Here is a 21,327-nt window from a genome sequence, read left to right on the forward strand (position 1 = left end):
GCCGCACAGAGTGTGGCATGTTGATTCGAGCTCTTACAGGCCACTGGCTTGTTAGCGCACATGCCGGCAGGCTAAAAGCCCCGCAAAATGATTTCTGCAGAAGCTGTAGGGATGAGGAAGAAGTGGAAACGGTAGAACACCTTCTCTGCTTCTGCCCAGCCCTATGCAGACTCAGACTGAAACACTTAAGAAGCCCCTTCATCGACGATCTTACCGAAATATCGGAGATTAATCTCAAAAGCATAAGTGCCTTTATTAAATCTTCCGGGTGGAAGACATGCTGATCAGCTTAACACAGGCTGAAACTACATTGCCTCTACCCGTGCAAATAATTTGGATGTAGCAGAAGAGGCTCGTTCGCGAAATACCGTTGCACGCTCTCAGAGAAGACCTAGTAAAGGGTTCGAGCGAACGAGTGCGCCAGGTCGAACTCGGAACAGTGACGACGACAGCAGGTGCGAAATACTGCTAATCACGATACCAGGAGATCGGCCTAAAAATCGAGGATCCGACCGCGAACAAGAAGCTTCAGCATACCTAATCGCCAGGTAAAATACCGAGGCGCGACGACGACACCAAGTGCAAAATACTGCTGATCATGTTACCTGGAGATTGGCCAAGGAAAACCTAAGCGGGAACCTAAGCGGGGACGGGACGCTGCAGCGCACTCAATAACAAGACCGATTTCTGAAGAGCAACGACGAGAGCAGTCGCGAAACACTGCTGATCATGCTACGTGGAGATCAAACGAGAAAATTCGAGGACCCGAACGCACACGAGACGCGTCATCTCACGCAACCGCAAGGTCAAATTTCGAGAAGCGACGACGACGCCAGTGCAGAATACTACATCGCATGCCATCGTCACGACAGCAAGTGCAGAATACTGCAGCGCATGCCACCGTCAGATCGAGTTCGGAAGAGCGACGACGACAATAGAAGCAAAATACTGCTGATCAAGCTACATAGGAAATGGTAGAGGACCTGAGCGGGCACGGGACGTTGCAGCTCTTAGGATCACTAGGAGCAGTCCCATCGCTTGGACACATAACCAACGGAACAACACAGTGTTTCATCGGCACACAAGACTCCAGCGAAGACTTCAGGAGCGTTTAGAGATACCTTTTATTGCAGAACATCTTTTTCGTCAACAAATATTTTTACTCCATCGGTAACGGCAGCTATGTCGGCACCCACTGGCGCTGGTGGACCTTAAGCTCTGTTTCTGCTAGTCAGCATAAGGGGTCAAACACTACGCAGCATTCTGTGCCTACAGGTGAAGTTAGCTCTATAGGAGTCCCTGGTCACGATAATCTGACGAGCATTGTTCAGATTGTTGGTGACGGAAGAATGAGACTCTCATTTGTTCCATATAGGAAGCAATTATTTGTGTCTCGTTTAACACCTGAAACCACATCTGCAGATGTTTTGGAATTTATACACCAGGAATTACCATCTCAAAACATCACAGTGGAGGAGTTTAAACTTCCATATCTTCGTAGGATATCTTCATTAAAAATATCTGCTCCTCCGGAAGTATTTAATGTACTAAATTCTACAAGTTTTTTGCTTAATGATGAATTGGTCATGAAAGAATTTGTTCCAAACAGACGGAGAACTAATAATAGGCCTTCCACGGTAGTACCTGCGCCAAAAAACTGAGCAGTTTATTTTTGGCCTATTAAAATGTTAGGGGAATTAATATGAGGCTACTTTAGCTTTATGCTGACTCTTTTACCGTTTCTGAATACTTTCTGGCCTTTACTGAGACATGGCTGTAACTGGAGATATCAGACTCTGAATTTCTGTGCAACAATTTTAATACGTATAGGACTGATCGCTCTCCTCGTAAAGGGTTGGGTTGCTGATTGCCGTTACCTCTACGTTAACATCGGAGAGAATATACTTTCTTAATCCTAATGATATAGAATTCGGTGGTGTTAAAGTTTCTTTGAAATCTTTCTCTGTTTATGTAACTTGTTCTTATATTCCACCTGGATCCGACTTAACAATTTATGAGCAACATTTGTCTACAATAAAAACCGTTCTATTTCATCTTTCCGAAAGGGATATTTTGGTTGTTTTGGGTGAATTCAATCTCCCTGACATTTCTTGGTCCCCTTCCACTGACACACTTGTCTCTACCCCTTTATCTTACCATGACTTCATTGACGGTCTGTTAAAATTATCATTACAGCAAGTTAGCTTTATACGTAATTCGACCCCTCTGAAGTCGTGGTATCTAGAATAAGCCCACTTGTTGTCTGAGAAGACAGATATCATTCCATATTGGAACTTACAATTTGTCTTCCCTGCGTTGGTACCCTCTCCTTAACTTTCTCCAACTAAAAGTAGATGCTTTCGTAAATTTGACTATAATAAACTCAACAACATGATTTCTCAATATAACTGGAAAAATATATATAATTGCTTGGATATTGAAAGTGCTACGGAACTATTTTATAGTGTCCTAAACTTTTTTTTCTGTGAATGTGTTCCTGATAGTTTTCCTCCTAAGTTAGACAGGCCTCCTTTGTTTACAAGTGAGTTGCACAGACTTAGAAACCTTAAAACAAACTTCTATAAAAAGTACAAAAAGCCGTGTAGGCCATCCGATTTTTCAAGATATGTGGTGGCTTGTACTAATTGTAATGTACTTAACAGTCATTGATATTCCATGTATTTGAACCGATGTAACTATGAATTTTTAAAGGATCCGAGGCAGTTTTATAACATTGTAAATGCTAAGCGAAAGTCTTCAGCATTGCCATCATGAGTACGATTAAACTCTATTGAGGCATCTACGGATCCCGAAATCGCAAATTTATTTGCTGAATTATTCCAATCTACATATAGGTCTGTTTCTTGGTCTAATTCTAGCTACCCTAATCACTTAAACAGGGCAATTGTATTTTTTCTCCTATAATTACCGAAAGTTCTCTCTTAAGTGATTTAGAAACTATAACGCCAACCTATTCTCCGGGTTCAGATGGACTCCTATGGTGTGTGCTTAAGTTTTGTGCTCGAACTATTTGTAAACCCATTCTTAAACTCTTTCATTTGTCATCATCTGTTTTTCCTACTATCTGGAAAGATTTTTTTATTATTCCACTCCACAAAAAGGGTGCGAAGGTGAATGTTCAGAACTATAAAGGAATCTCCAAATTGTCTGCAATTCCAAAAACCTTTGAACGCATTAATACCTCTCATTTGCAACATTTGTGCTCCTCTTTGATATCACCGTGTCAACATGGTTTTGTTAAGCGAAGATCGACCACCACTAACCTGCTCGAATTGACATCTTTTGTAAAATATGGATTTGACAAAAAAAAATTTTAAATTTTTATTTAAATTAGATCAGCTCAAGTTTCCAAATAATCTGTTAGCTTGGATTTCAAGCTATTTGAATGTCAGATCTCACAGGGTTTTATTCAAACTCTATGGTAACTCACTCTCATGTACTGTACGCCGGGGGGTAGCGGGGTACCGTGGTGGCGCTGGTGCAATGGCGTGGGAGGCGACGGCGGGAAAACTGGCGGCGTCGGCGGGCTGCTTCGCTGGGATTCGGTGGCTTGCTGCTGGTGCGTTTGCTGCTGGTGCTGCGGAAGCTGTAGGGGAGAAACCACTCGAACGCGTATTGCCCCTGAATCGGAAATAAATGCACGCACAAAAGTTATCTTGACAAAAGTAGGCGGGGGTACGACCGCGGTTTATTCAGATGAACTCCAGAAATCGAACTGACTTAGTCTAAGCTCCGCTCTGCGCTCCAAAGCGCAGCGGAGACTTCATGGAGGGAGCTAGGAACAGCGCAGGAGAGCGGGAGCGCGAGAGAGCGGGAGAGCGGTAGAGCGGTGCAGCTGGTGCAGCTGGATAGCGGGGCCAGTCCAGATTCGCCGGACAGTGGGCCTGAACATTCCGCCCCCCTTGCAATCGCTAGCGTTGCAAAAAATAAAGGAGACGGAACTTCGGCCAGCCGCCTACGCCTCAAGCCTGCGTACAGGCGCCGGAGACGATCCACCCGAACACCGTCTTCTGGGCTACTGGCAGTCCCTCGTCGACCATGTGGAAGCCCGGCTGTATCATCTTCGGGTAGACGTCCGCGCCCAGGATCAATGAAATCGTGGCTGGCCGGTGGAAAACCTCATCCGCGAGCGGTAGCTCCTTAAATTTTTGGACGACGCTCTCACTGAGCGCACGGATGGGAGTGCGGATGCGCACGTTCGGCTCGATCTTGAGGACCACCTCCAGCTTGACGGCCTCGTCGACCTTCGAACGAATCGTCGCCGTGCAAATTAAATTCGTCGTTAATAGATGAATTAAAAAAATTTATTTTTAATTTTTAAAACTTGGGTGATAAACCTTTATTCTTAAACTGAATTAATACAAGACACTTTTTATTTATTGTGAACCGATCGCGGTCTCGGATAAAATTGGACTGCCTCTTAATTCTAAAAAATTATCCAATGAACCTCGGCCAGAAGCTTTCCTTTTCTTAAGCTTCCAGAACTTTAATTTTTATTTAAAATAAAAGCTTATGCTGAAACTGTCGATGCAATTTGATTGAAAATCGGAACGCAATATGTTCTGAACTTAGAACGCAATACTGTGGGCTTTGAACGGAAAAGTTTGGGCTTCGAACGGAAGCTTGTGTTTACTTTACGATTGGTTTATTTATCTTAGCAGGACGGTCAAGCGCGGCCCTCGAAGTGAATGGCAAAGGCAAAGGCAGAATCTTAAACAAAGGCAATGTCGCTGAAGGCAAGGGTAACATAGCTGAGATTGAATTCAAAAATTTGTTTATAAATTCCATAAGTGGAACCGTTTCACGGGTTGGATAACTCTCCCCCTTCTAAAATGGATCGTCCCGATTCAATATGAAATTCATTTATTTATTTATTTATTTAACAAATTAAGCTTATCATACAATGTTAAACTTAATACTAAATTTCCGAGCACTGGCTGCGGAGGCCTTCGACTCTGACTGTAACTAATCTGCTGTGTTTAAATCTGTACTTGCGGTTTATTTATGGGCTTAGTTTGTTATTATATTGCTAGCTTTGATTTACTTATAAGCTCGTAAATTTTTTTAATATTTTCTACGGATGGGCAATCGAGGATTTGGGAAGGGGGCTGTGTGCCGAACAGGTGGGCTCTAATATTGGCCAGTCCAGGGCAATTGTCTAAAAGGTGGTCGGTGTTTGGGATTCCTCCGCAGAGACTGCAGATCGGATTGTTGATGCCTTTTAATAGGTGTTCGTGTGTGTGTTTGGTGTGTCCTATACGAAGCCGGATAAAGGTACTGCATTGTCGTCTCCCGATTGCCGCTGGGAGAGGTATTTTTGTACAAGTGGGATTAAATTTGCAGTATCTATGGGTGAAAGTGGACCATTCCTCCATCTTTTGGTTTTCCAAGTTGCGATCTATTAGCTTGTGTATGTCCTTGCTGTTTATTGGAGTGAAAATGAATGTTGGTGAGAGGCCAATGTTGTGGGCTGCCTGGTCCGCGTCTTCGTTACCCTTTATGCCTTGATGGCTTGGGACCCAAAAGAGTGTGTAACGAACTGATTTTGTATGTCTGCTCGCTACGAGATTCGTGCGGTCCCACCAAATTTATATGACGTGATTGCCCGTAGATCAGTGAGAAAACAAAGTGTTCTAATGGTAACAGTGGGATTTATTCTCGTGGTATTGGTACAGCGGGTGTGTGGCTATGCAGGTTTCTGTATCTCCTTGTTCTGGTTCCGCCGGCTGCCGGTGCTCCTCCTTCTGGCTTCTCGACGCGTTGACTCGTCCTCCTCTGGATCCTGGGTCTCGGGACGCTCGTAGTGGCCGCCTCTGCTTGCTTGCCGACGCGTTGCCTCGGGGTCGCTTGTAGCGCCTTAGACCCGCAGAGAGTTCGGCCTTGTGGGCTTAGGGAAGCGTCACCGTTCTCAGACTAGGGTGAACAAGCTTTGCTCTCCAGGCTGACGCCTTTCGAGGCAATACCTGTCCCTTGCTCTGTCCCGGACGGTCCCGCTAGGTTCTTGCTCAGTTCGCGCTGACAGTCAAGGCTGCCGCCCGGAGGCTGTCTAGCGGTTCACTTCGCTTTACGCCTAGCGCAGACGAACGTTTCACCCGGCTTCACCCTAATGCGTGACGTCCGCGACGCTCCTGCGCTCCCCAATGAGCTCCGCGCGGCGATGGTAACGTGGCTGCCGGAAATGTCTGCTGGCGTTGCTGTCGATGTCCTCTGCGCTGTCTTCTGACCAGTATCTCGTTGTTCTGGCGCTCGGGGAGCTGGGCGGTCGCTACTCGGGAACTTCGCCGGTAATCGCAGGGCTCTCCAGGCTGACGCCTTTCGAAACCACAAATCGATCTACCGCTCGTCCGTCACGCCAGGTCCTGCTTGGTCGGGCAAGGTACGCTGGGTCGCAGACAACTTCCTCCCCAAGCTTACGGCTCTTCGTCGTAGGACTCTTTTGCTTGTCTCTGACAGACCCGCCGGGCGACTCGCCAGGGTGTGGTCGTGACAAAGTTAGAAAACAAACGCCTTGACTTAGCCGCGTGATGCCTTTCAGAACTCAGCCACCTGTGTCTCAATTCGGAGATTCCTGATGTCCTAATCCCGAACGTCTCGACGTGGCGATCTTGCTCCTTCTATGCTTCCCACGGCGCTGCTTCCGACGACTCGCTTGGTTGTAGCTCCCTCGTAGATTACTTGCTTGACTGATTGCTCACTTGGTACTTTGACTGATCTTGAAGGCTTGACTCCTCGTGATCGACTGATCCAGCTGCCAGCGCTCTGCGGCCTTATATAGGGCCTCCAAGCACCGTTATTTCCCTTTTGCGCACGGCCCGCTGGATCTCTCCACTCTGGGTCCAAAGTCCGTGCCTCCTGGATGACCCACTTCTCCTTCACGTACCGCTTTCACTCGATGCTCCGCCCACTGCTGCAGTCCCGCTGATTCCCGGGCCGCTTGTGGCACGCCTGTGTGCCGCTCCACTGCCGAGATGTGGCACTTCCTCTCCCGGTCCAAAGTTCACGGGAGAGTCCAAAGTCCCGTGGAGTTCCGTTATCCCCTTTTGCATACGACACTCTTGCTCTGCCCGCGAAGTCTCCATTCTCTCTCGATCTCCATCCTTGGTCTCCAATCTCTCTCGGTCTCCTTCATTGGTCTCCAAACTCTCTCGCTCTCCTTCGTTGGTCTCCAAACTCTCTCGGTCTCCTCGCTGCGCCGTTACTACGCGAATTCGCCGCGTATCTGGTAAGCGGCCGGCCATCTGCTGCTGCTTCTATTTGTGGGGAGTTATTCAACTCCTCACATTCCCCCCTTACTTCGGGAAACATTTAAGACTGGTTCCTACTCTCCGGCGTTTCCTTGCTTATCCTAGCCTTTGAGTCCTTGTGATTCCCGCGGCGCTCCCTCGTTGCTCCCTCGATGCTCCCTCGACGCTCTTAACTCCCTTGAGTTTCTACAGCGGGGGTTATCCGCCTCGTAGCAACTTTAAATCTCCCGCGCCGATATTTCCTGTGTTCCCACTGGGACATCGATACTCCTGGGCTATCGATCCCCAGCTCGCTGCTCATTGCTGCGTCTCACTCCTTTCCATGTTTCCTCCGCCTGGTCACACCATTCGTGCGTGATCGATATTTATTCGCATATCGATACCGACGGTGCGGCGTTGCCACCTGCTCGTTTGCGATATTTCCACCTTGGCCGATATTTCCATTGTCGTGTGCCCATCGATCGCACTATCGTCCAGTGCCAATCGATCGCCTATCGAGGCGCCCCCTTCCCTGGCTCGTGGTGATTTTGCAACTTTCATACTATGAAATTCATAGGTAAGTTTCTTTTGCATTTCCTTCACTCCTTTCTCATCCTTTCGTCCTCTCTCGCCCTTCACTCATCCTCTGTTGGCAGCATCTGACTCCACATCGGCAGCTTTTGAGAGCGGTTGCGGAGAGGACTTCGCATTCGCTTCGCAACCAGGACAGCCCGTAAGTATTTATGATGTCTTTCTGCTTCCTGCATTAAGCCCCCTTTAAATTTCAGGTTGCTGGTGCGGCCCATGCATGCCCCGTTCCTTTTCTTGTTTTTAGTCGACTGTTGGTGTGGTGCGTGTTTCTGTTTTTTTGTTTTTTTTTTTTTTTGTGACCAGCTGGCTACGGTGTAGATCTGATTCTGCACCGTCCTCCCCTTTTCTTCGGGTAACAACTAGACGAGCTCGTCCGGCGCATTCCGTATAGAATCTCCGGATGCTGCGGTGTATGTCTGGACTGCGCGTCTTGTGTTGCTTGTCTCCTTCCGCGCATACTCTCTTCTACGTTACCCGTATCCTTGTGCCGTTTTGTAAGTGTCCCTTCCGCCTGGCGTTATCGCGGATGACTCTGGCAACTGCCCGACGCTGAATCCTGTTGCCTTGCGGTCGGGATCACCATCCCTATCCACGTCCTTGTGTCCTACCCTTATGGTTGACCCTTCTGCGTGGCGTGTGGATGACTCTCGCTTCGGCCTGACGCCTAATCCTGTGGCCTCGCAGTCTGGATCAACGTGTGACCCTTATCCATGTCCTTGTTCTATCCTGATTGTCCTTTCCGTATGGCGTATGGATGACTCTCGCTTCGGCCTGACGCCTAATCCTGCCGCCTCGTACCCGTTGTTAGGCATCTGATGTTTCTGCTGTCTGCTCGTTTACTTGTTGTTTGAGCTCGCCAACGTGAACTGTCTTTTCTTTCTTTGACTGTGTGTGGCGAATTTTGCAGATCACTGGAGAGACGAAATCTACAACCTGGTAAGGGCCATCGTACCTCGGGGCTAGTTTTGCGGCGAATCCTTCGGCCGCTTTGGACAGGTGATGTTCCTTGGCCCACACTATGTCGCCCACCGCTGGTGACCATTGCCTCCTTCTCAGATTGTAGTGTCTGGCTTGGTCCTGGGACGCCTTTTCCATATTTCGCCGCACGATCTCGAATACCTCTTTTAGTTTGTTGGCATTTTCCTCAGGGGTCTCCGTAGCTCGTCCAGTGCCTAGGGTTTCCTTATCATATAGGCTGCTGGGTAGACGTGGTTCCCTTCCCTGGGTAAGAAACGCCGGTGTATGGCCAGTGGATTCCGATGTGCTCGTGTTCACTGCTAGCATCATCTCTGGCCACTTCTCGTCCCAGTTTCTCTGGTCCTGCCCTGCGAACTGCGCAATCATGGTCTTGACCGTTCTGTTCGCTCGTTCGGTCGGATTTTCTTGTGGTGTGTATGGTGCAGTGAACTGTTGTCTGATACCCATCTCGGCCAGAAAACTCTTGAAGATACGGCTTGTAAACTGCACTCCGTTGTCCGTTATGACCACCTTCGGGACCCCGTACCTTGCGATTATGCGCTCCCTAAACGCCTTCTTGAGCGACTCTGCCGTCGCACTGCGTAGGGGCACCAGTTCCGTCCATTTCGAAAACCTGTCTATCATGACCAGCAGCATTTGGTTCCCGTGCTTAGATCTTGGTAGGGGTCCAACGAAGTCTGCACATACCGTGACCCATGGTTCCTCCGGCACTTGGGTCAACATCTTCCCAGCCGCCTGCATCTGATTGGGCTTAAACCGCATGCAAATCTCGCATTTTCGTACGTGGGCTCGGGCGTCTCTATGCATGCCTGGCCAGTAGTATCGGGCTGCCAACCGTGCAATTGTCCTTCGGCTTCCTACGTGTCCCGCGGACGGTGCGTCGTGGTTTTCCCTCAACACTGTTTCTCGTAGTGACTTCGGGACGCACATCTTCCATGACGCGACGTCTTCACTGCCTGCTCGGTGAGGTATGTTTCTGTACAGTGTCTCACCATCCATAACATAGTCCGTGTACTTCTGCGGTTGGGTCCTTATCTTTTCGCCCATGTCCTTGATCCAGCTGCACCCTCCTGAAGCTGTAGTTGCCGATGCCTCCTTTAAACCTCGTAGCGTTTCCGGTAGTGGTTGTCTTGATAATGCGTCGGCCACCACGTTTAGCTGGCCCTTTCTGTACGCTATCTCAAAGTCGTACTGTTGTAGCTCCAGGGCCCATCTGGCGATCCTTCCTGAAGGGCTTTCGATGCTGTTGAGCCACTTCAGGGCCATGTGGTCGGTTACTACTTTAAAGTGGTAACCTTCCAGATATGGCCTGAGCTTCCGGATCGCCCAGACGATCGCCAAGCACTCCTTCTCCGTTGTCGAGTAGTTCTTTTCCGCGCCGTTCAGTGTTCGGCTCGAGTAGGAGATTACTCTTTCGCCCTTTTCGGTGTCCTGGGTCAGTATCGCTCCGATGCCGTAGTCGCTGGCGTCTGTTTGCAGGATGAAAGTTCTACTGAAGTCCGGGCATGCTAGCACTGGATCTGCCACGAGTCTTGCCTTAACCTCCTCAAACGCCATCTGGTGCTCTGGTGTCCACTCCCACTTACTGCCTTTGCGTAGCAGGTCGTTCAGGGGTTTGACGATTCTGGAGAAATCTGGTACAAACCGGCGGTACCACGACGCTACTCCTAGGTATTGCCGGAGCTCTTTGACAGTCGATGGCGGTTCTAGTTCGGCGATGGCGGCTACTTTTTCTGGATCTGTTCCTATTCCCTCGCTAGTCACTCGATGACCCAGGTACAGCAGCTCCTTTTTGAAGAATTGGCATTTTTCTGGATTCAGCCTCAGATTTGCCTCCTTTAGACGCCGGAACACTTCCTTCAGGTTTCTTTTGTGTTCTTCCAGCGTGCGACCGATCACTATTATGTCATCCTGGTAAGCGAATGCGTGAGGTGACATCTCGGGGCCGATTACTTGGTCCAAGACTCGCTGAAACGTTGCCGACGCCGAGTGAAGTCCGAACGGCATTACCCTCCACTGAAACAGACCTTTGCCTGGTACCGTAAATGCTGTATATTGCCTGCTACTTTCTTCTAGTGGGATCTGCCAGTATCCATCCTTCAGGTCCAAACTGCTGATGTACCGCGCTTCTCTTAGTTGATCTAGGATGTAGTTTATGCGGGGCATTGGGTAGGCATCCTTCACTGACTTCGCGTTGATCTGCCTGAAGTCGACACACAGTCTCCACTTGCCTGTCTTCTTTTTCACCATCACGATGGGGGAGCTGTATGGGCTCTTTGAATGCTCTATGAACCCCATTTGGAGAAGCTCGTCCACCTTTGCGTTGATTTCCCCTTGAATTTTTGGGTTCTTTGGGTAGTATCTCTGCTTGATTGGCTTGTCGTCCTTCATTTTGATCTGGTGTTCTGCCATATTCGATGTTCCCGACATTGTGCTGAAGTCTGCCAGCTCTGTTTCAAGGAACGCTGTAGTATCGTCCAACTCGTTTACTTGTTGAACGACTGCTACTGATAGCTTCTCCTCGAGCCATCCATTGTGTCGGTTCCTGGCTGGTATTATTATTTCGTGTCCAGCACACCTTATCTCGGTTCCGACTTGTTTCAGGAAGTTCCATCCCAACACTAATGGATCCACTACCCCGGGTAAAATCAACAGGCTCATGGTCACTTGTTTGTTGCCGAATTTGACCTCCACCTCGAGCTGCGCATTAATTCCGCCGCACCTTCCATCTGCCAACCTAACTTGCCGTCTCGTCCTGGTAATCTTTCCTAGAGCAGCAATATTGTCCGCCAATTCTTCGCTAACGAAGCTTGCCGTTGCTCCGGTGTCGATTGTGGCTTTGTAGCTTTTCCCACCAATCATCACAGCTGCGGACAACTGCTGCTCCTCCTCGATTAGCTCGCCCGTTAGTTTGGAGAGGTGGCATTGTGCGATTCGCATATCGATACCGACGGTGCGGCGTTGCCACCTGCTCGTTTGCGATATTTCCACCTTGGCCGATATTTCCATTGTCGTGTGCCCATCGATCGCACTATCGTCCAGTGCCAATCGATCGCCTATCGAGGCGCCCCCTTCCCTGGCTCGTGGTGATTTTGCAACTTTCATACTATGAAATTCATAGGTAAGTTTCTTTTGCATTTCCTTCACTCCTTTCTCATCCTTTCGTCCTCTCTCGCCCTTCACTCATCCTCTGTTGGCAGCATCTGACTCCACATCGGCAGCTTTTGAGAGCGGTTGCGGAGAGGACTTCGCATTCGCTTCGCAACCAGGACAGCCCGTAAGTATTTATGATGTCTTTCTGCTTCCTGCATTAAGCCCCCTTTAAATTTCAGGTTGCTGGTGCGGCCCATGCATGCCCCGTTCCTTTTCTTGTTTTTAGTCGACTGTTGGTGTGGTGCGTGTTTCTGTTTTTTTGTTTTTTTTTTTTTTTGTGACCAGCTGGCTACGGTGTAGATCTGATTCTGCACCGTCCTCCCCTTTTCTTCGGGTAACAACTAGACGAGCTCGTCCGGCGCATTCCGTATAGAATCTCCGGATGCTGCGGTGTATGTCTGGACTGCGCGTCTTGTGTTGCTTGTCTCCTTCCGCGCATACTCTCTTCTACGTTACCCGTATCCTTGTGCCGTTTTGTAAGTGTCCCTTCCGCCTGGCGTTATCGCGGATGACTCTGGCAACTGCCCGACGCTGAATCCTGTTGCCTTGCGGTCGGGATCACCATCCATCCCTATCCACGTCCTTGTGTCCTACCCTTATGGTTGACCCTTCTGCGTGGCGTGTGGATGACTCTCGCTTCGGCCTGACGCCTAATCCTGTGGCCTCGCAGTCTGGATCAACGTGTGACCCTTATCCATGTCCTTGTTCTATCCTGATTGTCCTTTCCGTATGGCGTATGGATGACTCTCGCTTCGGCCTGACGCCTAATCCTGCCGCCTCGTACCCGTTGTTAGGCATCTGATGTTTCTGCTGTCTGCTCGTTTACTTGTTGTTTGAGCTCGCCAACGTGAACTGTCTTTTCTTTCTTTGACTGTGTGTGGCGAATTTTGCAGATCACTGGAGAGACGAAATCTACAACCTGGTAAGGGCCATCGTACCTCGGGGCTAGTTTTGCGGCGAATCCTTCGGCCGCTTTGGACAGGTGATGTTCCTTGGCCCACACTATGTCGCCCACCGCTGGTGACCATTGCCTCCTTCTCAGATTGTAGTGTCTGGCTTGGTCCTGGGACGCCTTTTCCATATTTCGCCGCACGATCTCGAATACCTCTTTTAGTTTGTTGGCATTTTCCTCAGGGGTCTCCGTAGCTCGTCCAGTGCCTAGGGTTTCCTTATCATATAGGCTGCTGGGTAGACGTGGTTCCCTTCCCTGGGTAAGAAACGCCGGTGTATGGCCAGTGGATTCCGATGTGCTCGTGTTCACTGCTAGCATCATCTCCGGCCACTTCTCGTCCCAGTTTCTCTGGTCCTGCCCTGCGAACTGCGCAATCATGGTCTTGACCGTTCTGTTCGCTCGTTCGGTCGGATTTTCTTGTGGTGTGTATGGTGCAGTGAACTGTTGTCTGATACCCATCTCGGCCAGAAAACTCTTGAAGATACGGCTTGTAAACTGCACTCCGTTGTCCGTTATGACCACCTTCGGGACCCCGTACCTTGCGATTATGCGCTCCCTAAACGCCTTCTTGAGCGACTCTGCCGTCGCACTGCGTAGGGGCACCAGTTCCGTCCATTTCGAAAACCTGTCTATCATGACCAGCAGCATTTGGTTCCCGTGCTTAGATCTTGGTAGGGGTCCAACGAAGTCTGCACATACCGTGACCCATGGTTCCTCCGGCACTTGGGTCAACATCTTCCCAGCCGCCTGCATCTGATTGGGCTTAAACCGCATGCAAATCTCGCATTTTCGTACGTGGGCTCGGGCGTCTCTATGCATGCCTGGCCAGTAGTTTCGGGCTGCCAACCGTGCAATTGTCCTTCGGCTTCCTACGTGTCCCGCGGACGGTGCGTCGTGGTTTTCCCTCAACACTGTTTCTCGTAGTGACTTCGGGACGCACATCTTCCATGACGCGACGTCTTCACTGCCTGCTCGGTGAGGTATGTTTCTGTACAGTGTCTCACCATCCATAACATAGTCCGTGTACTTCTGCGGTTGGGTCCTTATCTTTTCGCCCATGTCCTTGATCCAGCTGCACCCTCCTGAAGCTGTAGTTGCCGATGCCTCCTTTAAACCTCGTAGCGTTTCCGGTAGTGGTTGTCTTGATAATGCGTCGGCCACCACGTTTAGCTGTACGCTATCTCAAAGTCGTACTGTTGTAGCTCCAGGGCCCATCTGGCGATCCTTCCTGAAGGGCTTTCGATGCTGTTGAGCCACTTCAGGGCCATGTGGTCGGTTACTACTTTAAAGTGGTAACCTTCCAGATATGGCCTGAGCTTCCGGATCGCCCAGACGATCGCCAAGCACTCCTTCTCCGTTGTCGAGTAGTTCTTTTCCGCGCCGTTCAGTGTTCGGCTCGAGTAGGAGATTACTCTTTCGCCCTTTTCGGTGTCCTGGGTCAGTATCGCTCCGATGCCGTAGTCGCTGGCGTCTGTTTGCAGGATGAAAGTTCTACTGAAGTCCGGGCATGCTAGCACTGGATCTGCCACGAGTCTTGCCTTAACCTCCTCAAACGCCATCTGGTGCTCTGGTGTCCACTCCCACTTACTGCCTTTGCGTAGCAGGTCGTTCAGGGGTTTGACGATTCTGGAGAAATCTGGTACAAACCGGCGGTACCACGACGCTACTCCTAGGTATTGCCGGAGCTCTTTGACAGTCGATGGCGGTTCTAGTTCGGCGATGGCGGCTACTTTTTCTGGATCTGTTCCTATTCCCTCGCTAGTCACTCGATGACCCAGGTACAGCAGCTCCTTTTTGAAGAATTGGCATTTTTCTGGATTCAGCCTCAGATTTGCCTCCTTTAGACGCCGGAACACTTCCTTCAGGTTTCTTTTGTGTTCTTCCAGCGTGCGACCGATCACTATTATGTCATCCTGGTAAGCGAATGCGTGAGGTGACATCTCGGGGCCGATTACTTGGTCCAAGACTCGCTGAAACGTTGCCGACGCCGAGTGAAGTCCGAACGGCATTACCCTCCACTGAAACAGACCTTTGCCTGGTACCGTAAATGCTGTATATTGCCTGCTACTTTCTTCTAGTGGGATCTGCCAGTATCCATCCTTCAGGTCCAAACTGCTGATGTACCGCGCTTCTCTTAGTTGATCTAGGATGTAGTTTATGCGGGGCATTGGGTAGGCATCCTTCACTGACTTCGCGTTGATCTGCCTGAAGTCGACACACAGTCTCCACTTGCCTGTCTTCTTTTTCACCATCACGATGGGGGAGCTGTATGGGCTCTTTGAATGCTCTATGAACCCCATTTGGAGAAGCTCGTCCACCTTTGCGTTGATTTCCCCTTGAATTTTTGGGTTCTTTGGGTAGTATCTCTGCTTGATTGGCTTGTCGTCCTTCATTTTGATCTGGTGTTCTGCCATATTCGATGTTCCCGACATTGTGCTGAAGTCTGCCAGCTCTGTTTCAAGGAACGCTGTAGTATCGTCCAACTCGTTTACTTGTTGAACGACTGCTACTGATAGCTTCTCCTCGAGCCATCCATTGTGTCGGTTCCTGGCTGGTATTATTATTTCGTGTCCAGCACACCTTATCTCGGTTCCGACTTGTTTCAGGAAGTTCCATCCCAACACTAATGGATCCACTACCCCGGGTAAAATCAACAGGCTCATGGTCACTTGTTTGTTGCCGAATTTGACCTCCACCTCGAGCTGCGCATTAATTCCGCCGCACCTTCCATCTGCCAACCTAACTTGCCGTCTCGTCCTGGTAATCTTTCCTAGAGCAGCAATATTGTCCGCCAATTCTTCGCTAACGAAGCTTGCCGTTGCTCCGGTGTCGATTGTGGCTTTGTAGCTTTTCCCACCAATCATCACAGCTGCGGACAACTGCTGCTCCTCCTCGATTAGCTCGCCCGTTAGTTTGGAGAGGTGGCATTGTGCGATCCCCGCTCGCCTCTCTGCGGCTGAGATCGCTGGCCATTTCCCGATCGTTGCCAGCAATCGACGCTCCTAACACCCACCTTGCCGCATATCCAGCAAAACAGCAGCCGCTGGTTACGACATCCTCTAGCCCAGTGTCCGTTCCCACCGCATTTCCGACAGGCCTCCTGCGGGTCTGTGATATGGGTGGCATCTTGTGGCCTCTGTGTGTTGCTTGGCGGCCTCCACAAGGTATTGTTTGGCTGTCTCTGTTGCTGTGGGGGTGGTGCCCAATGGCCTCCGCGTTGTGCGTCTGTTGCCTGCTGTCGTCTGGCTTGGTGTGGTGGTGACCATTGGTCGTTTCCTCGTGTGTCCTGGTTATCTTCCTCCTCACATCTCCTGCATGTCACCTGTGTTGGTGACGCCGACTTTGTCTTTGAGAACTTGTTCTCCTGTGCGAAGACTTCCCGTTCCTTTTCAAGTTCTTCGTACTCATCGGCTAGGATCATTAGCGTGTCCAGGTCCGACACTTTGTATGCTCTTAAGAACATTCGTAGGCTTGGGGTGCAGTTCTCTTTAATGACCCTTAACGTCTCTTTCCTAGAATAGTTAAGTGGCCTCACCATCGTCTGCATGTCGATCATGTAGTCCTTGAACGACTCGCTGAAGCCTTGCTTCCTTTGCCGGACCTGGTCCGCCAGCCTGGTGAAGAAGTCTCTTGGCAGGAAATATGTGTGGAAGCTTTCAATGAATTCTGCCCATGTTCTCCATTGCTTATTGTTGGCGATGAACCATTTCAAGGCCCTTCCTTTTAGCAACTCCGGCATCGCTCGAGGGATCATATCAAGCTCCAAACCGTACGTGTTGGCGGACCATTCTACCTGCTCCAGGAACTCGAATGGTTTTTCCGCCCCGTCGAACCTGAACGACCATTCGCGGACCTGCTTAGCGACCTTTGCATAGTCCGACTGGCTTGGTCTCGGGATCAGCGCTGCTGCTTTCTTTTCTTGGCTTGACTCTCTCCTGTGGGCCTCTTTCTGTATGTTGTCAACGCTCAGGCTTGCCACCAGGTTGTCCCCTTCAGCGTTCGTTAACGTAATGCTTGGGCCGGCTCTGTCGTAGTATGTCTCCTCTAGCTCGGCCCAGATGTCGACGAGTTGTGGATCGTTCTCTGTTTCGGAGTAGTATTCCGATAGTGCCTTCCTCATGTCGTCTAGCCTGCCCTCCAGGGCGACGTTGAGCCTCTGTGCGATATGGGCGAAGTCTTCCTTCTTGAGGCGGTAAATCCACTTCTTTCCCATTTTTACTGTGCTGTTCTCACTGTTGGGACAATCACGTTGGGCGCCAGATGTAACGAACTGATTTTGTATGTCTGCTCGCTACGAGATTCGTGCGGCTAGCTCAGAAGATTGTGTGTTCGTCCCACCAAATTTATATGACGTGATTGCCCGTAGATCAGTGAGAAAACAAAGTGTTCTAATGGTAACAGTGGGATTTATTCTCGTGGTATTGGTACAGCGGGTGTGTGGCTATGCTGGTTTCTGTATCTCCTTGTTCTGGTTCCGCCGGCTGCCGGTGCTCCTCCTTCTGGCTTCTCGACGCGTTGACTCGTCCTCCTCTGGATCCTGGGTCTCGGGACGCTCGTAGTGGCCGCCTCTGCTTGCTTGCCGACGCGTTGCCTCGGGGTCGCTTGTAGCGCCTTAGACCCGCAGAGAGTTCGGCCTTGTGGGCTTAGGGAAGCGTCACCGTCCTCAGACTAGGGTGAACAAGCTTTGCTCTCCAGGCTGACGCCTTTCGAGGCAATACCTGTCCCTTGCTCTGTCCCGGACGGTCCCGCTAGGTTCTTGCTCAGTTCGCGCTGACAGTCAAGGCTGCCGCCCGGAGGCTGTCTAGCGGTTCACTTCGCTTTACGCCTAGCGCAGACGAACGTTCCACCCGGCTTCACCCTAATGCGTGACGTCCGCGACGCTCCTGCGCTCCCCAATGAGCTCCGCGCGGCGATGGTAACGTGGCTGCCGGAAATGTCTGCTGGCGTTGCTGTCGATGTCCTCTGCGCTGTCTTCTGACCAGTATCTCGTTGTTCTGGCGCTCGGGGAGCTGGACGGTCGCTACTCGGGAACTTCGCCGGTAATCGCAGGGCTCTCCAGGCTGACGCCTTTCGAAACCACAAATCGATCTACCGCTCGTCCGTCACGCCAGGTCCTGCTTGGTCGGGCAAGGTACGCTGGGTCGCAGACAACTTCCTCCCTAAGCTTACGGCTCTTCGTCGTAGGACTCTTTTGCTTGTCTCTGACAGACCCGCCGGGCGACTCGCCAGGGTGTGGTCGTGACAAAGTTAGAAAACAAACGCCTTGACTTAGCCGCGTGATGCCTTTCAGAACTCAGCCACCTGTGTCTCAATTCGGAGATTCCTGATGTCCTAATCCCGAACGTCTCGACGTGGCGATCTTGCTCCTTCTATGCTTCCCACGGCTCTGCTTCCGACGACTCGCTTGGTTGTAGCTCCCTCGTAGATTACTTGCTTGACTGATTGCTCACTTGGTACTTTGACTGATCTTGAAGGCTTGACTCCTCGTGATCGACTGATCCAGCTGCCAGCGCTCTGCGGCCTTATATAGGGCCTCCAAGCACCGTTATTTCCCTTTTGCGCACGGCCCGCTGGATCTCTCCACTCTGGGTCCAAAGTCCGTGCCTCCTGGATGACCCACTTCTCCTTCACGTACCGCTTTCACTCGATGCTCCGCCCACTGCTGCAGTCCCGCTGATTCCCGGGCCGCTTGTGGCACGCCTGTGTGCCGCTCCACTGCCGAGATGTGGCACTTCCTCTCCCGGTCCAAAGTTCACGGGAGAGTCCAAAGTCCCGTGGAGTTCCGTTATCCCCTTTTGCATACGGCACTCTTGCTCTGCCCGCGAAGTCTCCATTCTCTCTCGATCTCCATCCTTGGTCTCCAATCTCTCTCGGTCTCCTTCATTGGTCTCCAAACTCTCTCGCTCTCCTTCGTTGGTCTCCAAACTCTCTCGGTCTCCTTCATTGGTCTCCAAACTCTCTCGCTCTCCTTCGTTGGTCTCCAAACTCTCTCGATCTCCTCGCCGCGCCGTTACTACGCGAATTCGCCGCGTATCTGGTAAGCGGCCGGCCATCTGCTGCTGCTTCTATTTGTGGGGAGTTATTCAACTCCTCACAAGTGTTATTTTTTTCGGATGTTCTTTTGTTAATCTTTGTATCTCTCTTATGGTGGGATCGCGATACTCGGGGTTATTAATTGCCAGGAGTGACGACAGACTGTCAGTGCAGACAACAAACTCTCCGTTTTTACTGGTGGCAAAGCGGCAGGCTAGTAATATAGCCGTAGCTTCTGCCACGAATATTGAATTGTAGAGGGGGAGCGCCCCTCCCGCTATGATGGTGTTGTTAGCGTCGATGACTGCGAAAGTGGTTGATTCCAAAGTTTTGGATCCGTCGGTAAACAGCCAATGTTTTTCACCGAGGAGTTCTTTTTCGTTTTGAAAGCGGGTGCGATGAACTGAGCTGGGAGTATGACTTTTTGTGGAGATACGCAGTTTGGTGTTGATGTTAGGTTGGTTCCGAAACCAGGGTGGAGATGGCCCGGACGATCTAAATCTGTTTGGTGGGGGTAGGTCCAATTTCTTGCTAAAGTTGGCGCCAATCCGGAGAGTAGAAGGATATTTGTATCTCCTTCTTTCTTTAAATATGTTTTTGAAGTCGTCAGCTAATAACCGATTTGGAGTGGTATATAATTTAGGTATGAGTCGGGTTGTAGTTTCTTTTATCCTGTTGGTGATGCTGGGTAGTCCGGACTCCGCTAGAGTGCACTTGGTCGGAGAGGTCGGAAAGGCGTAGATAGATCTGCGTACAGCTGCGTGGTATGGTGGTTGAATACTCTTGATATTGGAGGCTGCAATCCAGCCGAATATCGGGAGCCCGTAATCTATCTTTGAGAGTATTAATGCCCTTGTTATGTTAATTAAAGTATTTATATGTACATGAGAGTATTTTGAGCTTAAAAATTTAATTATATTGAGACGAGATTCTAACTGCTTTCTAAGTCTTAGGCAGTGTTCTTTAAATGTAAGCCTAGAGTCGAAGGTAATTCCTAAGATTTTTAAATGATTAGTTTGTTGAATGACTTTGTTTTCAAATACAATTTCGTGAAAGTTGCAATTTTGTTTTCGGCAAATATGTAGGACCTGACATTTTCCAATGGAAAGAGATGCCCCAGATGAAGCGCCCCACTGTTCCAGTTCGTCCAGAACGTTTGAGAAGGTATCTTTAACGGAATTGAGATCTTTCTTGTTGGTGTAAATAAATGCGTCATCAGCATACAATGAAATGGAAATGTCTTTGTGTCTGTTAAAAATTGAAGATATTTGCTCAAAAGCAATCATAAAGAGTACCACCGAAAGAGGGGAACCCTGAGGAATGATATTGTGGAGCTTATGTAGATTTGATGTTGAGTTATTGATTCGGACCCTGAAAGTTCTGTTGGTCATAAAGGCTTTTATAAGGTTATAAAGTCTTGGACCAACGCCCCAGAGTACGAGTTGGTATAACACTGAGTGTAACCCCACGCGATCGAAAGCCTTTTCAAAATCCCTAGCCAAAATGGATACGTGATTTTTTGTAGAAAGGGCCTTCGACGCGAAGTGTTGGAATCTCAAGAGAGCATCCATAGTACTGTGACTCTTTTTGAATGCAACCTGGTAGTGAGAGATACGGCTTTTTTGGGTGGTAAACCACATGAGCCTGTGTGCAATCATTTTCTCGACTGTTTTTCCTAGGCAAGAGAGAAGTGAAATGGGACGGAAGTTATTGATTTCTGGGTTAGTTTTGTTTGGTTTGGGTATAGGAATTATCGTGGCTGACTTCCAGGTATGTGGATAGGATCCTGTTTGGAGCATTGCGTTAAAGACCTCTAAAAGTTTATCTTTAACAGCTGGTGGTAGGTTTTTAAGCATGGGATACGAAATTCTGTCAAAGCCGGGACTTTTTCCCTTTGCCGTTTGAATTGCGATTTCTAATTCCAGTTTTGTAAAATTTAAGTCAAGTTGCCTCGCGGAAAGAGATGTAGAAATGGGTTGGTAGGTGTGGTTTAAATAGGTTTGCTTAGATTGACAGTACTGCTGAGAGAAGTTGTGGTCGGCCGAGTACTCTGACCAACAATATCCAAATTGCTCTGCAATTTTCTTCGGACAGGTAAGAAGACCAGTTTCCGTTTTTAAATATTTTATGGGGGTGGGGGTACCCCAGCTAGGCGCTTGACATCGGACCATATCTTTTTGGGGGTAGTGAAAGGTGAGATTCGGGAAGTGAAGTTTTGAAAGCAGGTGCGTTTGGCAGCTAGTACAGCTTTTCTAAAGCAAGCGTTGGCTCTTTTGTAGAGTAAAAGATTCGGAATTGTAAGGTCCGATTTGTACTTGTGAAAAAGATCTTGTTTTTCGTCCCTAAGCTCCTGTAGAGAGTGGTTCAACCAGGGGA

The 21,327-nt window shown here is 49.6% G+C and overlaps 1 long non-coding RNA gene across 1 annotated transcript; it reads left to right on the forward strand.

Annotated features, from left to right (window-relative positions):
- Window positions 1-7,637: 7,637 nt before the first annotated feature.
- LOC139354915 (uncharacterized) lies at window positions 7,638-8,403 on the forward strand. The gene is made up of 3 exons (XR_011605745.1): window positions 7,638-7,821; window positions 7,901-7,977; window positions 8,033-8,403. It is a non-coding gene; the product is annotated as an uncharacterized lncRNA (long non-coding RNA).
- Window positions 8,404-21,327: the final 12,924 nt, after the last annotated feature.

Source organism: Drosophila suzukii, unplaced genomic scaffold (assembly GCF_043229965.1).
Source record: "Drosophila suzukii unplaced genomic scaffold, CBGP_Dsuzu_IsoJpt1.0 scf_4, whole genome shotgun sequence".
Taxonomy (NCBI): domain Eukaryota; kingdom Metazoa; phylum Arthropoda; class Insecta; order Diptera; family Drosophilidae; genus Drosophila; species Drosophila suzukii.